General features: G+C 37.8%; 1 pseudogene; it reads left to right on the top strand.

The window, feature by feature from the left end:
• Window positions 1-2,437: 2,437 nt before the first annotated feature.
• Window positions 2,438-3,664, top strand: LOC102760880 (annotated as a pseudogene).
• Window positions 3,665-5,426: the final 1,762 nt, after the last annotated feature.

Genomic DNA, 5,426 nt, shown 5'->3' with positions numbered 1-5,426 from the left:
TGAAAAAAAAAATTGACAAATTGATCCTAACTTTCATATGGAAATTCAAGGGAACCAGAATAGCCAAAACAATCTTGAAAAAAGAAGAAGAAAGTTGAAGGACTAATACATCTCTATTTCAAAAGAAACAGCCTAAGTGCCCATCATCAGATGACTGGATTAGAAAACTGGGTATATCTACACAGTGGAATACTACATTGCAGTAAAAAAAGAAGGAATTCTTACCATTTGCACATGGATGGAACTGGAGAGCATAGACACCAGGGGGGTGAGGGTATGAGTGTGAGGGGACAATGAGGTGATAAGGACACATATGTAATACCTTAATCAATAAAGAAAAAAAGTTACTACAAAGCTACAATGATAAAATCAGTGTGGTATAGACGTAGATATCAATGGAATAGAACTGAGTTTCTAAAAATAAACCTTTCATGTATGGACAATTGATTTTCAACAATGGTCCCAAGATAATTCAATGGGAAAAAATAGTTTTCAAAAAATGGTCCTGGGACAACAGGGTATTATTCAAATGCAAAAGAATAACTCTGGACTCTTATCTTATACCACCCATACAAATTAACTCAAAATAGATCATAGACCCAAATGGTAAGAACTAAAAATATAAAACTCTTAGAAAAAAACAGGAATGAACCTAAAAGACACTGGATAAGGCAATGATCTTAGACATAAAACAAAAAACACAAGCAACAGCAACAAAATAAATAAAATGGACATCATCAAGATTAAAAATGTTTCTGCTTCTGGAGGGATCTGCAGTGTATTATGCTAAGTGAAATAAGTCAATCAGAGAAAGACAAGTATAGCATGATCTCACTTATATGTGGAATCTAAAAAACAAAATAAACTGATGAACAAAATAGATCCAGAGACACAGAAACATGGAACAGACTGTGGACTCTCAGAGAGAAGGCGGGGGAGGACAGATGGATGGGAAGAGATCAACCAAAGAACTTGTATGCATATATGCATAACTCATGGACACAGATAATAGGTGGTGAAGGCCTGGGGTGGGGTGTGAGTGCGGACTAGAAGGGGTCAATGGGAATGAAAGGGGACATCTATAATACTTTCAACAATAAAGATAAAAATTTTGAAAAAGAATAAAAATGGTTAGTGCTACTATTAAGCACAGTGCCTATATTACATACTTAAAATTTACTTGAGTTAGATCTTATGTTAAGTGTTCTTAACACATATACACACAAATAATAATAATAGTAATAAAAATTATAAGGATGGGACAAAACTGGGAGATGATGGATATATTTATGGCCTTAATGGTGGTGACGGTGTCATGGAGTTGTATTCATTAAATGTATCCCTAAACTCATGGAGTTGTATTCATTAAATGTGCACAGTGTTTTATATATTAAACCATACCTTAATAAAGTGGTTTTAAAAAAAGAAAAAAGAAATAAATAAAAATGTTTGTGCTTCAAGGGGTACTGGCAATAAAGGGAAATGGAACCACATAATGGGAGAGAATAATTATAAATTATATCTGATAAGCGCCTAGCATCAATATATAAAGAACTATTAAAATTCAATAATAAAAAGACAAATAGTCAAAACCGGTTTGGCTCAGTGGATGGGGCGTCGGCCTGTGGACTGGAGGGTCCCGGGTTCGGTTCCGGTCAGGGGCATGTGCCTGGGTTGTGGGCGCGTCCCCAGTGGGAGATGTGCGGGAGGCAGCTGATCAATGTTTCTAACTCTCTATCTCTCTCCCTTCCTCTCTGTAAATAATCAATAAAATATATATTTTTAATAAAGACAAATAACCTTATTAAAACAGTAAAAAAAATCTGAATAAACATTTTCCAAAGAAGGCATATAAATAAATGGCAAATAAGCACATGAAAAGATGCTCAACACCTTTTGTCATTAGTCATTAGTAATGACATGATTAGTTTTTAGGGAAATGCATATCAAAACTGTAATGAGAGAGCACTTCATACTCACTAGGATGGCCATAATCCAAAGGACATAATAGGAAGTGGTGGTAAGGAGGTGAAGAAAGTGGAATCACCATCTATTGCTGCTGGAACTGTAAAATGGTGCCGCTGCTTTGGAAAATGGTCTGGTAGTTCCTCAAATGATTTAAACATAAAGTTACCATATGGCCCAGCGATTCCACTTGTAGGTATATACTCAAGAGAAATGAAAACACATATCCACAAAAACTTTGGACATGCAGCATTATTCATTCTATCTGAAAATTGGAAAAACCCCAATATCAATCAATGGGTGAATGGATAAACAAAATGTGGTATATTCATACAATGGAATATTATTTAGCCATAACAAGGAATGAAGTATTGGTACAAGCTACAACATGGAGAACCTAAAAAACATTATTGAAAAATTATAGGCTCTCTGCTCCTCCTGTTCATCAGAAAACCTCTCTTCCTGAGCTGTACCAGCAGCCACAACCCTGAGACACGATGGTGAAGGTCGGAGTGAATGCATTTGGCCGCATTGGGCGCCTGGTCACCAGGGCTGCTTTCAACTCTGGCAAAGTGGATACTGTCACCATCAATGGCCCCTTCATTGACCTAAACTACATGGTCTACATGTTCCAGTATGATTCTACTCATGGCAAGTTCAAAGGCACAGTCAAGGATGAGAATGGGAAGCTTGTCGTCAATGGAAAGTCCATCTCCACCTTCCAGGAGCGAGATCCCGCCAACATCAAATGGGGTGATGCTGGTGCTGAGTATGTTGTGGAGTCCACCTGTGTCTTCACTACCATGGAGAAGGCTGGGGCTCGCTTGAAGGGCAGAGTCAAGAGAGTCATCATCTCTACCCCTTCTGCGGATGCCCCCATGTTTGTGATGGGTGTGAACCATGACAAGTATGACAACTCCCTCAAGAGTGTCAGCAATGCCTCCTGCACCACCAAATGCTTGGCCCCCCTGGCCAAGGTCATCCATGACAACTTTGGCATCATGGAGGGACTCATGACCAGTCAATGCCATGACCGTCACCCAGAAGACCATGGATGGCCCCTTTGGGAAGCTGTGGTATGATGGCTGAGGAGCTGCCCAGAACATCATCCCTGCTTCTACTGACGCTGCCAAGGCTGTGGGCAAGGTCACCCCTGAGCTGAATAGGAAGCTCACTGGCATGGTCTTCTGTGTCTCCATCCCCAATGTGTCAGTTGTGGATCTGACATTCGGCCTGGAGAAAGCTGCCAAATATGATGATATCAAAAAGGTAGTGAAATAGGCATCAGACGGCCCCCTCAAGGGCATCCTAGGCTATACTGAGGACGAGATTGTCTCCTACAACTTTAACAGTGATACCCACTCCTCCACCTTTGATGCTGGGACTGGCATTGCCCTCAATGACCACTCTGTTAAGCTCGTTTCCTGGTATGACAATGAATTTGGCTACAGCAACAGGGTGGTGGACCTTATGGTCCAAATGGCCTCCAAGGAGTGAGAGTCCTCTGGATCACCAGCCCCAACAAGAGGAAGAGAGTCCCTCAGCTGCTGCGGAGTCCTTGTCCCAGATCGATCCCCTGACACATTGAGAATCTCCTGACCTCCGTTTCCATCCCAGACCCCCTGAAGAAGGGAGGGGCATAGGAAGCCCTACTTTGCCATGCACCATCAATAAAGTTCACTGTACCCAGCCAAAAAAATAAAAATAAAAGGATCTAGTTATAAAAGACTATAAATAGTATAATGACACTTACATGAAATATCTAGAATAGGAAAATCTATAGAGACAGAAAGGAGATGAATGGTTGCCTAGGGCTGGTAGTAGGGATGGAAAGTCACTGCTAATTGGCAAGGGATTTTTAGAGTGAGGAAAAAGTTCTAAAATGAGATTGTGTTGATAGTTGCACAACTCTGTGAATATTCTAAAAATCATAAAATTGTATATTATAAATGGGTAAATTATAAGGTATGTGAATTATACCTCAATAAGTCTGTTAAAAATAATCTAGGACATGGGTCAGGATACTTTTCTGTAAAAGGCCACAGAGTAAATATTTTAGGCTTTGTCAGACACATAACTTCTCTTTCACGTATTGTCCTATATTTTCATTTACAATCTTTTACAAATGTAAAAACCATTCTTAACTCTGAGGGTATAGAAAAACAGACTGTAGGCCTGATTTGGCCAGTTAGCAGTAGTTTATCTGCCCCTATTGTAGGTAAAAGATGTGGTTTCTTGATAAATTACAATTACTATATTTTTTAAAGCATCTCTCACTTCCTCCTAACTCATACTCAGGAGATCAGAGACAATGTTGATAAGATTATAAAGGATAGCTACAGTCCTTTATCATCTATTTATCTGGAAATATTCCATGTTAAGAGGATTTACAGAACAAGGAACTGATGTATTTAGTAGAATCCAACAAATCCTCATTAGAAAGACAAAGCATCATTCATACAGACTGAACTTAGATGGTGAAAGGCAGAAGTGCAACTTCAATTACCTAAACAGAAATCCTTTCAAAGGCAAAGGAAGTTATATAAGGGTTACTAAGATATTTCTTAGGAAATATTAGGGTGTGCAAGAGAAAGAATAGAAAAAAATGAACAGTTGCTAGAAACAAACAAAATAATTAAGAATTCTTAAGATTTTGTGAAATTTCCCTCACTTCAATTTGATCTCCATTCACTGAGAAACAAAATTTAATAACATCGGGACTACCAACTTAAAAGGAAAACTTTAAAAAAGTTAAAAGCACTATGCAAAAACAATATGTTATTATTACTATTTTTTAGTAAAGCATAAAAATCTTATTGAGAATAAAATTACATTTACCCTCACTTGTTAAGAAGCAAAATTGTTATTTTTTTGTTTGCTCTGGGGCACATAGATTCTTTTCTCATCTTTTATAATGGAAAGGTTTCTAAAAAGGGGATGTTTTATTCCTCAGGGATAAGAACTCTGTCTTCTTTATTCCCAGTATTTAGCAGAGTGTACTCAAATGTTTTTTGAGTTGTTCTCAACAAGGGAAGAGAAAGGAAGGAAAATGTGTCACCAGAAATCTGTGAGAGTTTGTTCCAGAGCTGAAGAATGATATATGAAAAAAAGAGATTAACCAAAGAGAATAACCAGGCAAGAAGGATTTATATCCATTGGAAAAAAAAGAAGCTGGCAAATATGAGAAATTGGGAAGACTTTTTGTTGTTTTTGTCTAGGTAAAAGAAAAAAAGGAGCTAATTTAGGCAAAGGTAGGAATTCTGTCTTCTTGTTAAAATTGAGTTGATAATAAAATATTTAAGGACATGGGCCAAAGAAAGCAAATGCAATTGAGCAAAGAACAATAAGACACATAAATAATTTCAGATGGCTTTCAAAGCTGTAGAAGTAGAGGAGTTCTTCCTTGAAGAATATGTGAAAGGAAACAAAAGAGAAAAAACTCCTATGGACCACATATGATC

The sequence above is a fragment of the Myotis davidii genome, unplaced genomic scaffold (assembly GCF_000327345.1).
Source record: "Myotis davidii unplaced genomic scaffold, ASM32734v1 scaffold548, whole genome shotgun sequence".
Taxonomy (NCBI): Eukaryota; Metazoa; Chordata; class Mammalia; order Chiroptera; family Vespertilionidae; genus Myotis; species Myotis davidii.
Note: the sequence above shows the minus strand (reverse complement) of the source record. Positions and strands in the feature narration are given on the sequence as shown.